Raw genomic sequence first — 24,306 nt, forward strand, 5'->3', positions numbered from 1 at the left:
ATGACAACCCCTTACCATCCACACACTTCACCACTTAAAATGACAGGTGTCACCCGAGGGTTTCGGTAATACCCAGAGTAGGGACGGGTAACATAAATATTTTTAATGCTTGTGGTACTTGAAAATGTTGGCAGTGCGAGCAGGATTAGTTAATCCATATTGTACCCTGATATTTGATTTACCTGTGGTGGAGAGCAAAGTTTGATTATTTATATGCTGAGTAATTTGTATTGAACTAATAATGCAACAGTGTAAAGCACACTAAATCATGAAATGTCGTATTAAAATAAAGGATTGCACAATTTGCACATCACATGTTTAAATCTTGCTGACAGATATAATCTATTACATACTCAGATACCACTGACACCGGAGAGTTTACCCGGCCTGCCCGGTAAAGCTGATAAATCCAAATAAATCTCTCTTCAAAACTGTGTCTGTGATCCAGCAACAAGGGGTTGTTCCTTTATTACTTTGACGACAAATGAATGTGTACCTTAAATCGTATTCACATATTGCTTATGCAGTGTGTAATTGTAAATAATCTGTACTCCAGTTCTCTCTTTCCTACCTCTCTTAAAATTTACAAAGCATTTTAACTTATATTAAATGCATTTGATTGCCGTCCCTCCCCAGTAGTCTGTGCTCATTATGCAACTTTTACAATAATAAATTGTGTTGATGATGATGGAATTTTACACCAACATTTGCACCGACCCTTGGACACTTTTTAAAACTATAAATTACCAGAAGTACCATTTGTCTGAAATTGTATCTTTTTATCTTTGATGTCCATTTTTGTAAACATCTCTTTCTTGATGTTCAGACACATAGAAAGAGATGGAGACAACTCTACAGGCTGGTGTTTAGCCTGAAATATATACCAATGTGTGCAGAATATAAAGAAAATATTAAAAAAGCAAAAAGAAAACTATACAAGCTGTTTACCCATAGCACCAAATGGAGCTATATACATTTTGCAGATTGTTAGGACTCTGGGGCATATTCTCAAGGACTTATCAACGAGTTATAGGCACTTTATCGCAGCCAAAGTTGCGATAAATTTATTGCCCTGTTCACTAGCAGTGATATCACCAGTTTTCCTGTGATAGAAGTCGCAAAAAACAATGCCACAGATGACACTGGCAACTAGCGCTAATGAGATGCAGAGTAGGCGTTCCCGTGCAAAAAGCCGCGACAACACCACTTCGCAACATTCTCAATGAGCAGCCAGATCGGCGATAAGATCACAAAACATGTGATAAGGCGCGTTAGCAGCAGGGATTTAACACCTGCTCTTACCTGGTGTTAAGTCAGACCTGCAGCAGAAAAGGGAGCCCAGGCCAGAGCCACACCTGAAGAACAACAGATGCCATAGAGCCACTAATCATGCAGCTCGGAGCCCCAAGAGGGCCACAACACCCACCGCCAACACCTCCAGGATCCCACCTACCTCAGGCACTCCCCCCCAGACAAGGACATTCCACATCAACTGCACGAAATCATGAACAAAACAATTCACCTGATGTTGCACAAGTACAGCAATTCACAATCATGTGTGGTCAGAAAAAGGAGAATCATTCATTCATCTTTTAATTTCCCAAAAAATATTCTATTAAAATCAAACTCAATACAACTATGTGGAAGAGTCATGGCGGGTCTTCTCTGGACAATCTGCAAGTCGCAGCCTGCAAGACAAAATTCAAGATAAGAAGGTGTGTCATGCGCTCATCAAAGGACAGAGAGAGAGAGAGAGATAGAGAGAGAGCGACAGAGAGAGAAAGAGATACAGTGAAAGGAAGAGAGGGATAGAGAGGGAAAGAGAGAGAAAGAGAGAGAAAGAGAGACAGTGAAAGGAAGAGAGGGAAAGAGAGAGAAAGAGAGAGACAGTGAAAGAAAGAGAGGGAGAAAGAGGGAAAGAGAGAGAAAGAGAGAGAAAGAGTGGGACAGTGAAAGGGGGAGAGGGAGACATAGAGAAAGAGAGGGACAGTGAAAGGGGGAGAGGGAGAGAAAGTGCTGACACTGTGGACCCAGGACACACTGCTCACCTGCTGCCACCGGTGTGTCTCTAACTATGTGCCGGTATACACTGCAGTCCACCAGGTCCCTTATCTGAAACAGAGTCCAGATTCATGATTGGCAGAGGGTATATCATTGCACACGCCATCATCGCTTGCCCGCCAATGCACACAAAGGCTGCTGCACCCCAGCCCCTCCTGCCGCCCTGCGGTGATTGACCGCCCCTGCGCACTTAGGCCTCACTGCTCACCTTCCGCCACCGGCGTGTCTCCAAGAGGGCCCACCACGTGTCGGTGCAAGCTCCAAGCCCGGGGCCTGCGCCCTTGACAGCCTCCACATCAGGCAGCCCCATACCGTGAGCCACAAGGTCACACACATGATTCTGGGTCTTGATTTCGCAATGGCAGAGATGTTAACAGTGCACACTGCATCATTGCAGGCTGCACACCCGCCCAACTCTTTAGGTGCCCTTTAACTCTGTGAACCGCAAGGCAACACCACGTAGCGGTAGGCCCGTGCTGCCCGCTGGCTCAGTCCTAAACTGCGGTCCAGCAGGAATCACAAATCCTTACCAGTCCAGACCGCCAGGACGACGCATCATCGCAGGCTGCACACCTGCTCAGCACTTAAGGTGCCCCTACCTCCGTGCACCGAAAGTCACCGTCCCGCGGCGGTAGGCCCATTCCGTCCGCAGTGTATCCAGTGCCACCAAGTCTGTGCAACGCAAGTCATGGACTCCTCATGATTGAGTCTCGTGATATGCCAGGCGGATGCAGCCATGTCACCTCCAGCAGTGGGGAAGAACTGGAACACGTAGCGGCGTCATCCCCCCTTTATACGTAAGCCGAGTGGGCTGGGTCAACGTACGCCAGGCCAGAGTAGGGGTGTGAATAATTATCCTTGCGCCCTGGGCGTGGTTCATTTTTGGGCTGGACAGGAAACCAATTGATGCGTGTGTCTCTGTCGCAGTGTCTGCACCACACGGCCCGCAATCGACAATGTTGCATGCACCCGGAGGGTGGCCGCGCATGGAGGGATTGTACAAGAACACAAGACCGCTCGGGCTCCAGGCTCATACATGCCAACTGTTGTGTGTGAATCGCTATTGGTGCACCATAAGCCTAAGGCCTAGCCTCATTTGCAGTGTGAAAGCCACATCACATATCCAGAATGAAAGCAGTAGTCAGACTAACATTATGGATGAAAGCACCTTTGTCCCAATACATAAAGTGGAAGGACATCTGCACCTCCGACCTTGGTCTGGCATGCAGCAGGCCCCCCCCTGAGAAAGATACCATAGCAGATGATGACGACTCCCACACTACGCACAACGCTAATGAAAGAGCAACATATCCACACCTCACACACAGAAGTCCTTGCTCGAGATACTCTTGCACAGAATGCCCTTGACACTTACGTACACAACAACCCATACGTCCAACTGTTGCACACACATACAACTCATTTCTCCGAGCTGTGGCATATCATCCACATAAATACTGCAGGTCAGAAGAGTGCCGGTTCTACGAGAGCCACCAACACAATGGCAGAATATCCCAGGCACATGCACAACGCCTATCACGTGGAACTGTACCATGAGCGAATGCTGCCTGTTAGTGTCTGATGCATTGGTCTGCATGTTGTGGCCCTTGTCTTGCCCGTACTGACACACACATGCTAATCAAGTCTACGCAACTTCACTAGTGTTCAATTGTGATGAGTGTTGATTAGAATGACAACTCATGTGCCTCAATGAGCATTACACAGTGAGGCACTGACCGACGCATTTCACTTAGGGGTGAGTCCCTATTGCCAGCTCCACCTCTGTGAGCCAGACATTGTGTTTGGGATAGTTGCAGATAGACCTGTGCTCTTACGTGTCTTCAGCAAAGTGAGTACGGTGTCCAACTTCTTGCCATGTGGATCAATGTGATTTCAGAGCAATGAGGCCACAGCTAGTGCACAAATTCCTAATTATCTCACTGCCTATGTGTGTCACAGTCACACATGTGCATTGCTTTAATTTCCCAGGGTGTACCTTTTTGTGCAATCAATGTCCTTACATTCATCCATACTTTCATACTTGATTGATTATGGACATGACACATCTGTGTCAATTTGAATGTTTTATTCACATTCGGTGGAGTGTTGGAGCTGGAGCAGTACATGGTCATGCAAACCCCACATTACATTCTAGACCAGTGTAGGGCCTCCCAGAGTCATTTAAGGATTGTCAAGTACATCAGAAGAGGTTGAGTACAGTCTGCACTGTGATTGCTGTATCTTTGTTGAGCAAACAGTATATGGCAGTCCATGTCGAGGTCCAAAGTGAGTTTCGCTGAGTGTTTCAGGGGACAGTGGGAGGTGTTGTTACAGGGCATGATGCCGGGGGCAGCACCAGGCTGAAACAGGGCATATGGCGGAGAGCATTGCTACTGACTCCTTCTGACCACACAGGTGGAATCATCCCATCTTCAATCTCTCTGTCATCTGTCTGACATGTGGGTGCTGATGTTTGTTCTGCAGCACTATGTGCCACTGACACATCATGAGCCGGGGATATGTGTGTGGAAGTATCAGCAGCATTCTTCATCGACTGCTTTAGTGGCAGCAATGCAATGATGAGGATCTGCAGGGCATGGAAAATCCCAACAACTTTTCGCTGGTGTGCAACCGTGGCAGCCATTCTTTCCGCATGCATCCGCTCCGTGTTCTACATTATCCTCAGCATCTGTGCCGACTCTTGGCTGACATCGTCGAGGCCACTCTGACTAGACAGTTGTTCTCCTCTCAGAGGCATGACTCCAGCGGTGTCGGACATGGATTGTTGGACATCATGGAGTGAACTGTGGCTGTCCTTTAGGGAGTGTAAGTGGTCCCTGATGTGACTTAGACACCCACGTATGTCATCCAGTTTGCCTGCCATGTGGGCGAACCCCACCCGCACCTGTTTAGCCACCTCCTTCTGTCAGTCTAACACCTGGCCTTGGAATGCCATGTGTTCTTGGGTGAGGTGCTGTGACCCAGCCGTGGTGGTGGGTGCTTCCTGCTGTGTGGTCTGTAGAGGGGGTGGGGTCTCCTCGATGCAACTGGGCTGCCCTGCTCCTGGAGGTGATTTGCTGTGGCCGTCTATGAGCTGTTGTAGGGTGTTGGTGTCGAAAGTGTGGAGGTCCTCTTCATCATCACTGATGAGTTGTCTGGTCTGCTCTGCAGGAGGTGTTGATTGTCCCTCTGCAATGTGAAGGGGGGATGCATTTTAACATTGTGTTGCCTTGTATGTTGACACATTGTTCAAGTTTACATACAGACTGGATGACAATGTACGTTGTGACTGTTTGGGAGGAGCTGACTATTTGATGTGGGACAATAGACATTTGGACCACATCACAGATGTGAGGTTGTACACATACAGTCTCATCTCACAGTTTCCTGCTTTGTCAGATGTGATTGGCCAGTTTCTGCACACAAGCGGAACCAGTTGTGTCCTCTGTTCTGCAGTATAAGTGTTGCACTTGGTACCACATTGTCATCAATGTTGATGTGCTGTTGTTGTTATGTGTGTGTGCTGCATTGTGGGTGAGTCGCCACTGCAGCTGTGATTTTGCTGGCCCTTATCCCTTTGAGGCTATGTGCCTTTGACTTCTGTGCTTCTGCAGTGCTGAGATGCTGCAGACTTGGCTAATCTTGGCTCTTGGTGGGAGTTGGGACTCTTGGTCATGGTTTATCCGCAGATGTGTTGTTGCCATCAGGGGTTGTATGTGCACGTGGATGTGTCAGAGTGTGACCTGCTCCTTTCCAGATGTCTTCCACACTCAGCCACTTCAGTGTTGTGAGAAAATCAATGATATGAATTACCACGCACACCTATTATAAACAAGATAAGCTTTTTGATAAAGTTTCTGAGCGTGCTAAAGAGGAGTCGTCCTCTAAACCAAGGCGAAAGTGTTGTGGCATGCACCATGTCATGATATTTGGACTGCAGCCATGCTATTCGTCATGCAGTGTCACTTGCATTGTCAGTGTGGCTCACAGACACGCAGCGTTGCTAGTTTTTAACACGTGTGCATGGGTTGTTTGTGAGATTGGTGCTGTGTGGGGAGGGACCCCTTTGTTCCCATAGTGGACGGGGGCCTACTTGGTGTTTGTATGTGTGCTGCAGTGTGCCAAGTGGATCAGGGGCATGATCCGGAGTCATTGTGGGTGTGCAGTGTGCTCTACTTAATTGTGCATGTGTGCCATTGTGCCCATCTCCCCCCGTTCCTCCAGTCCCTGTTGGGTACTCACCCTGGTGCTGTTGTGTCAGGTCATGTTGAGCAGTGTCCGGACCCCCAACTCCTGCCACCGTCTCCCCACTGATGACTGTGGATACCATTTCCTCCATCTCATCCAGCTCCTGGTGTTCCGCTGGACTGCCACCACCAGTCTGCGTTGCTGCCTGATGGTTGTCAGCGAGTTTCTTCTTGGTTTTGCTCTTTGCGTCATTCCAGCACCTCTTGACCTCTCCTATTGTCCTCCTCCTCACTCTGACTGCATTCATCTTGTCCAGGATGGCCTGCCATATTGCATTTTTATTTGCCAATGACTCGTTGGGGGTGACGAACAGTAGTTAGTGGTGTTCTATCACCTCCGTGATGATGATCCTGTTTTCCTGCGGACTGAACCTCGTCTTCCTCATCTTCTTCTCCTTGCCCTTCCGTGACCCCGAGGTCCCAGGCTGGCCCTCCGTGGGGCTTGTGGGGTTCTTGTCGTCCTCTGTACTTGCTCTGGCTTCCTCCATGGTGCTATGCAGTCGGAAATATTTTGTTTGAGTTTTTCGGTGCATTTTCCCGCATGACGCGTGGGAATTGCAGGCCTGTCGCTGGTTATCGCTGATGTTTTTTATCGCGGTTGACCACATCGCAACTTTTTTCAAGTTCATGTTTTTCGTTTTTTTGCCGTCATGGTAATTTTATCGCGTCATTAGACGCATTAGCGTGAGACTATCGCATGGTACCGCTGTGTTGAGAATATAACGTTAACACGCTGTTATTTCCCCGCATTAGACTGCGATGTGCAAAGACGGTTAAGCTAATTTTGCGATAATTATCACACGTTCTAAAGAATATCCCCCTTAGAGTTTCCATTCTTAATCCACACAATTATTAGATTCCTCTTTAGATATATGAGAGACTCTGTCCTTGTTCATCTTGAAAATAAATATGACAAATTTGGCACATTTAAAGCCGTAAATATCCCCCTACCTGTAATCCCCATTTTAATGGAGACAACAGCTATGCTGTCCAGTTTTCTACCACATTGTATCCTACACACTCAGGGGGGATACCATGGTAAAATAAAGGCATCCCACTATACTTGGTCCCCTTAATACCCACCATCCACCAAAGTAACATAATTGTTGACATCAGTTCTAAACCTAGCTTTTAGGGCTATTTCCACTCATTATCATTTGGTACTGCGCCAGAATATAAAGATTATCAGTGTGCGCATGTGTCTCTGTAGGAGGGAGTGACAGACATGAACACCGCACACTAATAGCTCTATTTAAACACTTCCTCGCAAAGGAAACGGGTCTCTTTACTTTAGTGCATAGGCCTTTCTTATAGGGGATTTTTTGCTTGCAGCAATTATTGTGATAAGTGTTATCTGGCAAAACAGATGACTGAAAAGGCTACATTCTGTTCTTCTAAGGTTACAATGTTTGTTTTTGAGACCTAAAAAGATTTAATTGCTACTCTAATCTATAGATTTTCCAACATTTCAAAAAGCTTATATCACACTTTTTCTCTGAAGGACAACGCACTAAGGGCCTCAATAGGATGTTGGTCGGAAAGGCTCCGAAGGGCATTCAGTTAATCCGAATCCAATTCGGAACCCACCTTTCCGACTGACTCAGAAACCCATTCAACCGACCGATTAAGATAGTCGGAAAAAGTTCGAACTTTCCGAGTCAGCTCTGACTCATTTCTGAGTGGCATTCGGAGGAACTGAGTTGTTCAGAGCCGACTCATACAGGTCTATGGACCACGTTTCCAAGTGATGGATTGTGATGTCATATTCGGACAGCCTTTCTGACTCGTCTGTTCCAACATGTATCAGCTATCGGAAACCCAATTTTGGGGCCCGTAGCAGGTCCCCCTTCACCTGGGGCCCTCTGAATGGGGTCTGTGTGGGTACCCAAGGGACCCCTCTGTGCTACCAGGCACAGTGTAGCAGGCACCATGGGGTGCCCGCCACAGGGTGCAAGGTTTTCCGTACCCACCCCTTTCTTCAATGGGAGCCTGTGTAGTCAATCTGAACACAGGATTCCATTGAAGTCAATGGGAGTCCAAACCAATGGTGTTTGGAAGCATTGAACTCATTCCAAGACAGAGTCGGTCGGAATGCGCATTCCGACCGACATGGTATGGAGGACCTAAATATGGACAGAAAATGTGTCTCAGGCATCTCTTTTTCTTTCCACATTTAACAAGAGTGACAAATATCAAGATGATCGTTTTAGGTTCCACATTGCCATTAACAGCAACTTTCTCTAAATCAGGGATATTCAAGGGACGACTCAGGGGCTGCTTTGCCTCCCGACCTTTATATGCAGCTCACCAGTGAAAAGCAGCACTAGCCTGCTGTTTACTTGACGGAGCACTAATATACAGAACGCTGTTCAATGTACAACAATGTATCTACATGTTAACTAAAGTAAAGGAAAGGAAAGAAGGTGTTCTGCACCACTTATTTTGAGGAACACTTTCATTTTTGAAGACATTGTGTAACAAACATATAAAAATATGATAAACTCTCTTCAAAATTCAAAAAGGTGTATTTCATTAACATGCAGAAACATTTCATCTTAGTGCATCAGATTGCATCACTGCATTTAAAGGCATTTATTTAAAGGGATAGTTTTCAAACATGAAGTAAGAAACATTCATTCCTCCCCAACCCCGTCCTGACAGCGATGACATTAGTGAACCAGGAGGCACCCACTTGGTGGCCTACTTTGTTACAATTGGAACAAACTGGTAGTTTATTAAACCAAACACAAGAGAAGGGGTTTACAGCGCACATCATGAACTCATATAGTTCAAGGTGCTATCATATGTGATAATGAAGAAAATTGAGGTAAAGGGAAATAAAGCAATTGCCTAGGATCACACAATTTAAATCAAGTGGGGAAGCCTTGTTTGATCCCAGGTTGTCTGGTTTCACATTGTGCAATTTAGAAACTTGATAGATATCTCTTCCATGCCTTTGTTTTATATCAAAAGGTAATACTTTGACTTTAATTTGTGGCACATGTGATTAGATAGTGGTTGGCAAATAGAAGTCACATGAAGACTCTGCTCATTTTGGGCTTGAGGATCCAAACGTCCAGGCATCTGGTTCGAGCTTGGCTCAACCCTTCTATGGCTTGCTCACCTCTTTCATATAATGTCAATTAAAGGGAAAAGGCATAGGAAAGATATGACTTGTTTCTCAAAATAACTCCTCGACTCATTGTCCACACCATGTACATGCTTTGCTTCCCCTAAGCCTTCCTTACACCACCCCTACTGTCACCCTGCTGGCATCAATGTGGCCCTTGATCATGCCACAGATCATACTCTTTGGCCCCTGGGAAAATGTTTGCAGGTACTCAAGCTCTAAACTAAGGTTGTCCAAAAGATACCCCATTGACCCACACCTTACATTACAGAGATCAGTGATATGTTACAGTGTATGATCTTCCTTGTCATCTACTGTTTCTAGTTTTCAATACTAAGGGGATGTTTTTGCACATCCACTGTCTTTCTTATTTTTTTCTAGTAGACCGTTGAGATAATTGCTTTGGCTTTCATTCAATTTTTTCATTATTGCCGGTTAGTGAGTGAATACATTTGTTTTTGCTAGTTCAACCTGTGTACTGTTAGTTGTCAAGTACTGTCAAACTTTCCTTCCTTCAGCATGAAGAGAGAGCAAGGATTAAAAGCACATATATGACTTTTTCCCAATCCCTCCATTGCCTACACTTTCATCTTTGGATCGAGATTCATTTACAGATGCAATTAATACTAGTGAGACAAATATTTTTGGTCCTGATTTAGAACTGGGCAGCTGGATTACTCCATCATTAATGTGACAAATGTCTCTTCAGCTGTATTACAAGTGCATTACATCCTATGGCACTTGGAACATGATGGACGGGATGCCCGTCATGTTTATGATGAAGTATCCCATCCACCAAGATCTAAATGAGACTCTTTTTTTTTTGCAGATTTATATAGTGCAAACGTGGCTCAAGCCATCACAGGACTTTGCATGAGCACCAGATTACATTACACAAAGACCAATTTCTTTTTTTTAGCAGTGGGAGATTAAGTGATTTGCCCAGAATCACATGATGTAGAGCCCACTTTGGGACTCAAATCTGATTTACTAGTTCCAAAGTTGGCAGCTCAGGCAGGTAGGCCACATCGCAATCCTTACAAAGTGAATTTGACTGAATTTGAGCTGCTATTGCACAACTGTGTTTTTTGTTTTTTTACAAACCACTACACTGATTTACAATTGGCATATCCCTTTCTAACTCTGACCTTTAGGATAGGTTTTTACACACCTTCAGGCACTGTACGAGCCAACATTTTGACAGTAACCCCTACAGCTCTTGCCTGTTCAATCTCCAGCTCTACTGGTAGATTTCTGCAAGCAATCCACTCAGCCATTTTTATCAAATAGTTTTGAACACTTGACATACCTGTGTGTACGCCCAACTCGCAGATGGCTTTGTGCAATTTGGGTGAACTGGAAATATATTCTGGGATTGGCAGGGTGAGAATGATATGTGTCAACTTCAGAAACAGCTGTAACCATAAAGCACATTTGCAACTTAAAAAACTAAAGAGCTATAAAAATAACTCATGCTTATGAACGAGCTTGGAGTCCAGGGTTCATAACAGTGATGCCTGGCTACCTGTCTAGAATCTGCCTTCAACCTTGGAGTCAGTGCTACATAGCACATTGCAAAGCACGCATTTACAAACACACTTACAGAATACATGTTTGCTTTTAACATCATTTAAATGTTTTGTTGTCTGCTGTTGCAGTAACAAAGAAATATCGGTTATGGATTTATCTCCCAATTGTCAGGCTAGATATACCAGATATGTTTCCTCTGTGTAATTATTTCGGTGTGTAAAATATTTATCCTACTTCCATATCCTCAGCATGACTTTGAATCCTTCAGACATTCCCTCCAGGAGCTCTTCAGCGTGCTCATAAAAAGGTCATCCTGATTAGACTGGCAGATGGTGAGAAGTCTTTGAATTTTTTCTGAACAAGATTAAATCATGTCACAAGATGTCAGCTGCGGTGCCCCTTTCGCATCTGGATTATGATTTGTGGAAGCAGGTCCAAAGAAAAAAAATCGCCATTGTTTTTCAGGCTCAAAAAAGCACTCTTAAATCTCAGAGCACGGTTATACTTAGAGAAATGTCAAACAGGTTTCAATAGGGGTCATACTAATATAAAGATGCATGTTTATAATCTTGTTGCATGTAGTACATGTTCTGCTTGTTGAGCATTCTCTGTGCTTGTGGAATGTTCCTTTTACTATGTTCTAGGTTGCTTCATGCTTCTGTGTTCTCTTCTTTGGCAGTTGCGTTTGGCTTCTGCTGTGGAGAGTCCGCTCTTGTGTTACCTCTTCTACTTAATAAAAGCAACTTGATGAGAAAGCAGTTGTGGACCACTATTTATCTACAACAATTTTGGCGACGATTTCTTCATCAGCCCACGTTGGTTTCCACTTCGTTCTAGTCTTCATCGCAAGAGCGGAACTTCTCTACGCTTTCACCCTCCAAAGCTCGATCCTACAGAACTGTCTCTGCCTCTAGTCAATACTAACAGATGAGCTTTCCTGCGTGGTCAACTCTCCGTTTGTGGGTCTTTCTACGGATCGTCTTACGCGTCTAGCGTCTTACGCGTAAAGCGTGAGGGAAAGCCAAACCTGTGTGTGCAACGATTCGCTCTGGAGAAGGATTTGTCTCAATTTAACTGCTGTGGAGACACTTGCGACTCACCTGTTTGCCGAGTTCTGGTTGCGGGCACGATCGGCGTGGGAGTGACAGTTGGTGCGACAGGAGCTCCTCTTCTCGTCGAGGCTTCCCTCCTCTGATGACATCATGGAATCTTCACTGCGGAGTGGTTCACGGCAAGAATCCTCTTCGTCACGCTAGAAGCTCTCTGCTCACCTCCCGTCTAGCGTCTAGTTACGCTCTCACGTCTCTGCGTCATTGACGTGGCGGCCATCTTTGTTTGGTACTGTTTCCAGGACAACTCCTTCCCTGTCAGCCACCGAGGTACGCTACTCGGTTTTTGAGCGCATTTGGCTGGCGTTTCGTTCTCTGAGGTGGCACACGGGGCGTGTGTCCCATCCGACCTGCTTTGGTTTCAGGTACTGTTTTACTGACTTACTTTGTTTCTCTCTCTTCATTTATAAGTTTATTTTCTGTTCTGGACAAGGCTCAGCGTGGTCAGCCATGACAAACGAGAATCCTTCTGTAGTGCTTCCTCCTAGTTTTCTGGCTCTGCCTGGACAACCTAGCATTTCTTGGGATGATTGGTTCCCGATGTTTGACAACTATTTGGATGCTCTAGATGCTCAAGAATACTCTGCAAAACGTAAGAAAGCACTCTTATTGGGTTCTTTGGGCAAAGAAGGTCAACGCATTTTTCGCTATTTACCTCAAGCACTACAAGCTAATGGGCAACCTGTGCCTGACGAATATAAGGAGGCCATTGGTAGGCTTGAGGTAAGATATGCGAAGGAGGAGAACTTAGTCATGAATCGATACAGGTTTTACACCAAAAGTCAAAGAACAGGCGAATCTATCGATGACTTTGTTGCCAGGTTGAGAGAGATGTCAGTGAAATGCAAGTTCGGTGGTATGACAGATGAACTTATTAGGGATCAACTTATTGTACAGTGCAATAACAAGAAGATCCAAGAGCGTCTTTGGGCGGCGAAAAATCCTAACCTACTGACAGCCATAGACCTAGCTAAAATTGTTGAGGAGTCTCAAGGATATATGAAGGAACTTGAAAAGAAGAATCCTGGTGACGTTAATGAAATTTCCTGTCAGGAATGCTCAGAACAAACCCTCTTTTCAGGAGAACAAGCTGACATTGCAGTGGTAAAGAATAAGAAGCTTGTCAAAAAAGTTCCTTTCAACAAAAATCCCACTACACAGAAGTCCCCTGTAACTCGCATGTGCAACAGGTGTGGGAGCACCGTTCACTCCTCTGACTCTAAATTTTGCTTTGCAGCCAAACAAGAATGTTTGAAGTGTGGTAGGGTGGGTCATTATGCGAGAGTTTGTCGTAGCAAACCTCGTTCTTCTGTGGCTTCAGTGGACGATAGTGCATTTGTTGATGAAGATGGTCACAAAATTCTGGTGGTTGATGGAGATTCATCTGTGGTGTTGAGTGATGAACTCAAAGTCAGGCCTAAGGCACTTTTCATCATAGATGGCAAAGAAATTCACTTAATGGTGGATACTGGCTCAAGGTACACTATTATCCCACATGATCTTTTCTTGCTCAATTGGGGTACTAGGCATCTTTTACCTAAAGACATTTCCCCGGGTGGTTATCAAGGTGAGACCATTGACATTTTGGGGTACTTCAATGCACACATTATTTTTTCTTATAGGAACATACAAGGGAAAGTTTATGTTTCTAGTTCAGGCCCGGCAATTCTGGGTTGGGTTCACCAGTATGACTTGGCGATCATTGTCAACCCTCGTGCTTCACCACAGGTGATGATAATCGAGGATAATGAGTTAGGGAAGATTTTGGACGGTGCTAGCGCTGTATTCAGAGAAAGCTTGGGTCAACTCAAAGGGTATTCTCATCGAATTGTGTTGAGGGACCACTCCATTCCTGTGCAGCACAAGGTCAGGCGGGTCCCAATCGTTGTTAGGCAAGAGGTTAAGTGCATGATCGATGAGATGTTGGCCTCTGGAGTAATTGAACCAGTTGAGGCGTCACCCTGGGTTTCTCCCATAGTCGTCACAAAGAAATCGGATGGCAAGCTCCGTTTCTGTGTTGACTTAAGATCCTTGAATGATTGTGTGGTTGCGGACACCTTTCCTCTGCCCAACATATCCGAGTTGGTCACTACGTTACATGGTGCTAGAGTATTTTCTAAGCTGGATCTTAGAAGTGCTTATCACCAGATTAACTTGCATAAGGACTCTAAGCATTTAACTGCCTTCATTACACCTTTTGGCACGTTTCAGTTTACTCGCTTGCCTTTTGGGCTTAATTCTGCTGCCAGCGTATTTCAAAGGATGGTCTCTAATCTTCTTGAGGGAGTGGGTAATACGGTCTACTTTCAAGACGACATTTTGATCTATGGGCATTCAGTGGAGCAACATAATGTCACTCTCAAAATAGTGTTGGACAGGCTTTTGGCGGCTGGTTTGACTTTGCGAAAGGACAAATGCAAATTTTTGTCTGAGTGTGTAGACTACTTAGGGTACACCATTAGTGCAAGTGGGGTGAGCCCGAAGGAGGATCTGTGTAGGGCGATTCGCTCTGCTCCTCAACCTCAGGACAAGGACCAGTTACGGTCCTTTATGGGGCTTATCGAGTACTATGCTAAGTTTGTCAAGAACTTTTCTGACAAGACTTCTTGCTTGAGGTCACTGTTAAAGAGAGGAGTTAGCTTTGTGTGGTCTGCAGAGGTTCAAGAATCTTTTGAAGCTATCAAAAGAGAGATTTGTGAGGCAAAAGTTCTTACCCCGTTTGACATTAAGAAAAGTTCTGTGGTCACGGTTGATGCCAGTGCTACCGGTCTTGGGGCCATGCTTTCACAAATCTCTGGTCAGGATGAGCGTACTGTTGCTTTTGCGTCACGAACTTTAACAGAGGCTGAGAGGAATTACTCGGTTATCGAAAGGGAGGCCCTGGCGGCTTCATGGGCAGTGGAACACTTTCGTACCTACCTGTGGGGCATGAAGTTCGTGCTCAAAACCGATCACAAGCCTCTTGTTAAGATTCTCTCTCCGGGAGGGACGGGCAAAGGCTCGGCTAGATTAGCTAGGCTTGCTTCCAAGCTTCAGGAGTTCCAATACACTGTCCAATACATCCAGGGTTGGAGGAATACACAGGCTGATTGTCTTTCTAGGTTGTCGTTGGATTGGAAATCTGTGGGAGCTCCGTTCTCATCTGAGGATGATGTTGCTGTTGCTTCTATTGAAGATGCTGTGTTTGTGGGAGAAGGTGTTTTTCAGGCTGTTGATTGGGAGCGTGAAATGTCTGCCGATCATACGTTACAAGAGGTCATTAAGCTTATCAGGCTAGGTTCTAGGAGAGAGAGTACAGTGTCAGTTTCGGTACGTCCTTTCCTGAAAGTTTTGGAAGATCTTTCTCTGGTTACGGATAATTTGATTGTCAAAGGTGAAAGGTTTGTACCTCCTGGTGGTCTGAGAAGGAAATTGCTGGCTCTGGCTCACGAGGGCCATTTAGGCCAAACTCTCACACAACGCCGGCTGAGAGATAATTTCTGGTGGCCGGGTATGGATGCACAGGTGGTGGACTGGGTGGTGAATTGTCCTACTTGCAAGGAGGGCGAGAAGAGACTTAAGGTTGGTCCCAGCAACTCTCAAACTCACATACAGAACCCTGGTTCACCGTGGCACAGTATTTGTTTGGACTTTATTGGCCCTATGGGTGAACTTCATGAGAAGGACAGGTATGCTATTGTGGTTGTGGATGTTTACTCAAAATGGTTGGTGGTGGAGTTCACTCACAACATTACTACTGAAAGGACAATTGGGTTTTTGGGCGATTTGTTTAGAGATGAGGGTCTCCCGTCTGTGCTCATCACTGACAATGGTACTCAACTCACTTCTTTGGAAATGCAGTCTTTTCTTAAGGGTTGTGGTGTTACTCATCATCGTACCTCCTTGTACAACCCTCAAGGAAATGGCATGTGTGAAAGGGCTAATAGAGTGGTGAAGGGCATTATTCAAATGGCTTCCTCTGAGGGTCTCATTGTAAGGAAAATGGTCAATGAGATGTTATGGGCCTATCGCACCACATCCTTGGTAGATGGTCAATTGTCCCCTTTTCAACTGATGAGAGGGCGCACTCCGGGTTCCAAACTGGTTCCTGCTTGGATGAAGCGTGTGGTGGCTTTGCAAAAGAACCCCTCTGGGGTTGTTTCTTCGTCCACTGGGTGTTCTTTTCGGGTTGGTGACTTGGTTAAGGTCAAGAGTGGTAGAACTGCAAGGGGGTTATCTAAATTCAAGGGGCCTTTTGCTGTGAAGAAGGTCTTGGATAATTGTGTTATCCTGAATAATGGGGAGTGTTGGAATTTTAGACGGGTGGCTCTTTATGAGAAGGGTGGGTCTCTGACCAGCGGGTGTGAATCTTCTTCAGCTGAAAGTAACAGTGGTTATCTTTTGGCGCCCTTGCCACACGAGGCTACCTTGGTGTCTCCTGCGTCTCATGTGGTTGGTGGGTGGGGGGATTCTGGTGCCTCTGGTGTTCATTCTGCTCCAGATGTTATCCCTCTTCCTTTGCCTTTGCCTCGGGGTAGGGTTCAAAGGTTTAGAAGAGCTCCAGCTTATTTGCAAGATTTTGTGTGTTGAGATGTTTTTTTTTCTTTTGCTTTTCTTTTCATTAGAAAGAAAGAAGATGTGTAGTACATGTTCTGCTTGTTGAGCATTCTCTGTGCTTGTGGAATGTTCCTTTTACTATGTTCTAGGTTGCTTCATGCTTCTGTGTTCTCTCCTTTGGCAGTTGCGTTTGGCTTCTGCTGTGGAGAGTCCGCTCTTGTGTTACCTCTTCTACTTAATAAAAGCAACTTGATGAGAAAGCAGTTGTGGACCACTATTTATCTACAACATTGCACAAGGTAGGAAAAAATATATATAGACAAATATATGTACCTATATTCCTATCCATGTTCATAGCATATATTTTGGGAAGAAATCATACTGCTGTTAAGGAAAGTGAAGTTAACTATATGTATGTATGTAAGTAAGTATGTATGTATGTATATAAGTATGTATGTATGGACGTCTGTATGTATGTTGTATTTATTTATTTATTATGCATGACTCTCGCCAGAGTCTAATCTGCTAATTTACTGCTATGATGTAGCAGCAGTGGTTACAATAGATGCCTCTTTGAGAGCCTGCCAGTACAACATCGGGTTTCTGATTTGATGGAGGGCAGAGGGCACAACTTTAGGAGGGGAGGTGGCAGGATGGCATAATGTGTAGCACATTGGATGCCTGGCAGCCTGATATTTCTATTGCATCTGGCTGCAGGGACTAGAACCCACGTTATATGCTCCTCTTCCACAGCAGTTGAAAGCAGTGGGCAGATGATTTGGGAGTCCTTCACAACATAAAATTATACATGGATGAAAAGTGAATACCAGGTATTTTATTCATCTTGAAGTTCTGATTGGCATCATAGACAACTTGATATTCCATCTCATTGTCTACTTGATGTCACTCAGAACCCCTCAGTGAAAATCATACTATTAGTTCACTGCTATCCATGTAAAATTCTATATGCTATGTAAGACTCTCATTAAGAGCCAGTAGCCTGACCACCCGATTCTAAATCTGCTTATTAACAGCTATGACATAGCAACAGTGGGTAAAAAACGTTGTTAATGTTGATAAGTCATAAAAGAATTCTAAATTGATCTGACTGGTCTCCCGAAAGCCTGTCGGTGCAATGCTGGCTCTCTACTCTGTTGGAGGGCAGCGGATACAGCTTTTTCAAGGGGATGGTGCATGGCACAGAGAGAGGTGGGTTTGGCAGCTGGAGGCCAGGTAGGTGTTTTTATTAAATTTGGGACAGAGAGGGGAAGCTCCTTATTACTCGTATCCTCCTATGTAACAGCTGAAAGAAGGGCCGCAAAAGTATGGCGGGCATACATAGCATCGAGTTAAATTGGGTAAATATTAAACAATGAGGATACTTTTACCTGATGGTTCTGAGTGTCATCATAGGCAACTTGAGCTTCACTTGCATTGTCCATTTAATGTCACGCAGAACCCCTGGGTAAAAAACATCTTAGTTATTCACTGTTACTCATCTCTAATTCTATTTATTTATTCACTATTTATTTTATTTGTAAAGTGCATACATGCAACTGAGATCCACCTTCGCGTAATTAGAATGGTATAGAGAGTAAATTCTGGCACTGAAGTCATTCATGAGAACAAACACTAAAGCTACTGTGCTTCAGAATTATTGTGATATGCTAATCGGTAGCAGTGGATAGGACAGAATTACCTTGTCTATGAAGGTGTTGATCATGCAGTGCTGTTAGGGCGTGGGCCCAGTCTTATGCGTCTGGCTTGAAGGATGTGCATGGGACAGAAGAAGAAGAAATTCTTTATTTGTCTTTTTACAACCATAAAAAATAACACTTAAAATTATTACAATGTAAGTTAAAAAACAATTTCACGATAAAATCCATCATTATATCTGGATATGTACAAACATTTTCCTACTCATTAATAACCATGTTCACAAGTTCACGGTAAAATGCATCATTATGTCTAAATCTGTACAAGATTTTCCAACTCATTAGTAACCATGTTCACAGGTTCAATGTCCGCTTTTTTTAAGAGTGTGTCAATCAAGGTTAAAAACGTTACACCTCGACAAATTAAAATGTTTGATGATCCCCCGCCCAGCGGGTAATAGTCTGCCTACAAGTACGAATATTAAGCTTTTTTAAAATTGGGACGGATTCTCATAGAGCTTAGATGAAAGGTATGCCTTAGTCAAAGGATGAGAGGAAGACTTAGTTTTGGTCCTGAGTGAAAAGCATTCTTACTCTAAAATAGTTATTTAGCTCTTAAATTAGAGACTAAACAATATCATGTATTGTTCTACAGTATGAAAAGCTATCGAAAGATGTAATATTTAAAATAATAGCTAAGATAATATGAGGACCTCTATGGTGAGCTTGCTTAATAAAAATCATCACTAGACACTCGTTAGGTAGACTATAAATGACTCCAAAATGATAAAGTCACTTCCATTGAGGTGGAGAGCTTTTTAACAGTGAGGAACTATTTCCAAGCTGCTAACTCAACATTTCTTAAACAAAGCATTACCAGGCTTTATTTGGACAATATAATTTCTTCAGACCTGCCAACTCGCACATTGCGACTCTATGTCGCACGATTACGTCTCCTTTCCTAAGGTCACCCGAACAAGGAGCCTAAATCCTGCTGTGGCACGGAAGACGAGCTGGAAACCACTTCACAACATAGCTTTATAACTTTTCTTTGGAAGCTGTGCATACCCAATGTCCATTAAGAGGTGTGAAAACAGCCCAGAACATATGCGACAGCCTCAGCGACAATTGTATTTTTTGGGGGAGAAATGGAGGACTTTTTGGGGGCCTCTTAAGTAGCTCTCAGCATGAGGCCATGCTCCGTCCAAGGCCCCATCACCTCCTCACACAGTGAAATATATTTAAAGGCTGGCAGGGCCATTTATTTTAAAAAAGCTCTATACTATTCCTGAAAATGGACCATCCTCATATTTAGGACTGAGATACTCCTTGGTTCTTTTAATGTATGGATTGATGACATCAGGATGTTATCGATTTGCAGAATGGCAATACATGGGACTGAACATACACTAGACTTTATACTTGCCACTCTAAATGTTTAAAAAATCTGTGTCCAAGACAACGTATCTGGACAGAACACAGAGCTTAGCAAAGTGGGCAACTTTTTGGCCTAGGTTAATGTGAGATAGAAAACAAACTTGCTCATCGGTCAGGTATTATGTGCTGGCAGAAATGAGATCCACAGCGAAATTCAATTGAAGCGTATGAACACCTAAAGCACAGGTATTGTTTTTATATTGATTTGAACAGTTATAAGCAGCATTTAAGGGTGATCAGTAATTTACATTTCTCAACCTTTAGTAAGAAGCTTTGAGCAAATGAAAATGTGATTCAAGATTGTCAACAAAATATGTAACATTGATATCTCAAAGTCTAGCTCATATTTTAGCATTTTTTCAATAAAAGTTTAAGAGGTCAAAATTCTTTATTCCTCTGATGGAGAACTTAGAATATCAGTCATGCTAGTTGGCTGCATCCCTACCACAGAAGAACAACTTGCCTAACTTCTTTCCACTGTGAATCTAGCTCTCCATTATACCCACACATTGTGTAGCTCTCTAAGAAAGCTCCATATAAAAAAAAGTGTGTGTCTCCTTAATTTAACTACATGTAATTGTTCATTAAGTTCTGGGGCCACTTTACAAACAGATGTGCTGGCTCAGCGCAGAGCCAAGACAATGTTTTGCCTTAGCAGTGTCTAAAGTACTTACCTTTAAATGATTTGTTTTTCTGAGTAACTCCTAGAACTGCACATAACACAGCTCAAACCTGAGAGGCTATCACTACTCACAGACGTAGGTTTTAACTGCATTGAGAAACTGCCACCTGTCTTAACAACATTACTTGATAACCCTATGAATATTATCATCACTGAGGTACTGCCAGGGTCTTGATTTCAGTGCTTAATTACCTTATGGTGGTGTCTAAAAACATCACTGCCTCTATTTTGATACTTTTAGATCTCATAGCAGCCATTGACATTGTTGATCATGAAAATTTACCACCATGAAATATTGTCAGCACAACCCTGAATAAATAAATGTCATTGTATAATGAAAGAGAAGTCCTAAATATTAACAATGCTTCCCTTCAAGTAGTTCTCCTATTCTCCTAATCTCTGCTCTGCGCAAATCTCCTGGACTCTTCCCTCCCCTCAGTAGCGGCCTGTGGTGGGAGTGCAGCCGGGCGCTGATGTGGGGCGGGGGAGGGGCGGGGGAGGGGCAAAGTGGGGGGTGGTAAACTGCAGAATACGGCCGCACAAAGTTAAGTACACAAACAAATAAAACAAATGTCATTGCTCGCGCTGCATCGCCAAATGCGATGCAGCGCGCAATGAAACTTGTTTTATTTATTTGTTTTTGTACTTACCTCATGCGGCCCTATTTCGGTGTTTACTACCCCCCACCCTGTCCCACCCCTGCCCCACGTCAGCGCCCGGAAGCACTCCCACCACGGGCCGCTACTGCTCCCCCTGTTCCAAAGTACACATCATTCCTTTAGGCTGAATCATTGAATCAATAAACTATTGCTCCTAAATCATACAAGAAGTACCCTGAACCCCTTCAATTTAGGGAGAAATGTGGGTATCTCTGCAGTGACTGGGCGCTGTAAGAGAATGGATATATAAAAGCTGGCTTAAATTAGTAATAGACAAGAAGAAGGTAATGGTAATAGGAGCCCAAAATGGAATCTGAAACAGTAGCTTTTAGTCCACTTACATGGACTCTTGCCCATTTCCTATCAGATATTGATTGTCTATAAAACTGTAGGTTAATCAAGTAGTGAAAGCCTGCTTATCTTTCAAAATGCCCTACTGTGGATTATGCATTGACTGCTTTAGAACAGTAGTGTCAGCCACCATCAGAGCTTGTCTAGGCCATGGTAATGCCATGTTTATGTGTACAGTTCAGTATTTTGAAGGCAGGTGTGATAGGGTGAGTGTGCTCTTTGCCAACAGGGCACTCTGGATTTAGTGAGGGCATTTTTGGTTAGCCTTGTGTAGATAGCTTAGAGATGGTGTAGCCTGGTGTGTCCGCTATGAAACCCAAAGCTATTTCATAGGAGATAAGCATTGGCGGTGTCCATCATGTTGTTTTGAATGAACATTCTTAGTGTCTCCATTGATTTGCAGTGTGAAATAAAGGACGCTGTCAAGGAATTCACATAGGTTGTTCGAATATGGTATTAGATTTGTTATAGGGCTCATTGTATCTAACAAAATAAAAGGGAAGGGTGAATGATAAAATGCGCCCTGGAGCAAGATCTTATTATATGGGCCATTAAGACAGCGTCAATTGACCTTTATCCAGTGCTGGACATCTTTCAAGCAGCTTGCCATTCTTTGAGGATCCTGAGCTTTTTCCTCTAAATTGATCGCATCTGACTGTCGTCTGCAGACTGGAGTCAGACAAATAACCCGCTGCAAAGCAGCCCAAGACAAAGGAGATTAATTGGGGGGTCTTTCCTTTGGTGCTACATTATGTGTTACTCTACTTTCTATTATGTAGTCATTTTTATAATATTCAGTTTCAAGGTGCACATCACACAATAAAGAACCTATAAATGAGGTATTAAAAACAATTAGGTCTTTAATTCAATGTGTATGCATTTTTCAAAATTTGCAGGAAACCGGTGGCAGGGGTGGAAGGTGAGTGGGTGTAAAAAAAGAAAAGAAAAAGCTTAACTGCTTGCCGCGTATCTACTCCACATCCCTTGTTGTCTCTCGTGGTCTGAACAGGAAGGAGAAAACACCAGGCTCCCCATAGCCAATGATAACGCTGCAATGCAGTGTTGTGATCGGCTCCTCTAAGCCAATCACAATGCTGAAATGCAGCATTGTGGTTGGTCTGAGCTCCATGGTTCGGCGCTCAGGTAGGCAGTCGGAGCCTGTGCATGTTCTCCAACCAGGCTGTAATGCAGCATGGGTGGAGAACATGCAAAGTGCGCATGCATGTTTGGCCGGCCCGAGGCGGCCGGCCAAACAGTCATGCGCACTTGGAGTGGGCAAACCACTCCTCCTCCTGTGTTAGCAGCCTGGCCCTGTCCCGCCCACAAAGCTGCCACAGCAGTAGAACATAAAATGCTAATAACATCGAGTTATTATCATTTTATGTTTCCTTTATTTCACTGCTGCGTCGCAGTGGGGTGGTGCTCCTCTGCCTTATCGGAGGAGCCTCCACTGAAGGAAACAGTCTTCATTTATTTTCCCATTTCTCAAATGAACAGGTTTTCTTATACCTGATAGAAATGCTTCATGTTAATGCCCTGCTTCTGTTAAAAATTTAGATTCTCTAACAATTGTTCTGAGAAATTAAGTTTTAATTTCTGTGGGTGATGGTTATGCTTGAGTATCCTATGCCCATGTGCAGTCATCCATTGAACAACATTTTAGACTCAATGATCTCCCCATGTTTAGTAATTCAGTCCAAATCTTGTCTCATCTAATTAAATTGTTCTAGCAATATTTTCACATTTCCCTTGGTTCTTCTCCCTCTCCTTGCTGCACACCAGTTATCAAATCTCCTCCATTCCTTCCTACCCTTATTGTCTACATTTCCTTCATGTCTTCTTTCCCACTACCAACTGCTTTGGAAGTCCTATTTTGAACGTTGTTTAAAAATCCGCAACCAGAATCCCCAAATTCCTCCTCAGGTGCTAGCCCACTCGTTGAATGATTTTAGGATATTGCTAGAATGTCTTTGACTTTTTTACATCCTGATTAGCTCTTGAATGACCACAGATCTCCGGCAGATAGTTTTATACATCTTCAAATAAATGAATAAAAAATTATCCCAGATACTTCAGTAAGACAGAAAGGAAAACTGAGCTGTGTTTGTAAACAGCTGAACAATTATAAGCTGCAAAATTCACATCATGAACTGCACACACACATAAAATCATTAAAACAAGAAAGAAGCATACTAGTCAGGCAGTTTTATGGATTTCTAATTGTGTTTGAGAAAATGGGCAATGTTTGCAACTTTAGAACCTTGAAAGGTGTATGTTCTTCATTCTTCTACACAAGGGATAACTTTTGTGTTATGATCAACAACTGCTTTAGGGACAAATATTCACTAAAAACTAAGGTGTCTCTCCACACGTTTTTGATGAAGCTCTCGAAGTTTAAAACTAAATCATAAACTTGAAATAGGCAAAGATTTACAAATGACCATATCTACCAAGCAGGTCAATCTAACATTAGAAAGGACATGGTTTAGTGTGTGAAAGGGATCTAATGATGCTTCCAATGCCACATTTCTCCCCAAAGAGAAGGAGGCAAAATCAAAAAGACAAATATGTAATGAGTAGCAAAAATTCTTGAGCAGTCAGATTGAATGAGAGCATACTTTTAGCACACTTGTGCAACCCTTCAGTGGAATATTCCTAACTCTAACAAATGTTATATAGTGTGCTTGCATTATAAATTACCACATTGACAAACTTTTTCAACTTCTCTGAACCACAATTCACTTGTAACTGTCAGTATCAGTTAGAATTACAGAAGACAGGGAATCCTCCTAGTTCTAAGGTTTTCAAAGTTGTAGCAATCTTCAGACATTCCAGTCCGAGGTCCATGGCACTTTGCAGTGCTCAATTTGTAAAATGTTAAGTGCCAGGACTCTGACCATGAGGCCACT

At 43.8% G+C, this 24,306-nt stretch overlaps 1 protein-coding gene and 1 long non-coding RNA gene across 2 annotated transcripts in view; one reads left to right on the forward strand and one right to left on the reverse strand.

The window, feature by feature from the left end:
* NRG3 (neuregulin 3) overlaps positions 1 to 24,306 on the forward strand; it is a 1,803,861-nt gene that overhangs the window by 1,111,455 nt on the left and 668,100 nt on the right. The gene's annotated exons all lie outside the window — the stretch shown is intronic.
* LOC146867840 (uncharacterized) lies at positions 847 to 18,368 on the reverse strand. The gene is made up of 4 exons (XR_014966148.1): positions 18,313 to 18,368; positions 18,002 to 18,074; positions 2,049 to 2,112; positions 847 to 1,688 (listed from the first exon to the last, which is right to left on the reverse strand). It is a non-coding gene; the product is annotated as an uncharacterized LOC146867840 (long non-coding RNA).

This window comes from Triturus cristatus, chromosome 1_2 (assembly GCF_964204655.1).
Source record: "Triturus cristatus chromosome 1_2, aTriCri1.1, whole genome shotgun sequence".
NCBI lineage: Eukaryota > Metazoa > Chordata > Amphibia > Caudata > Salamandridae > Triturus > Triturus cristatus.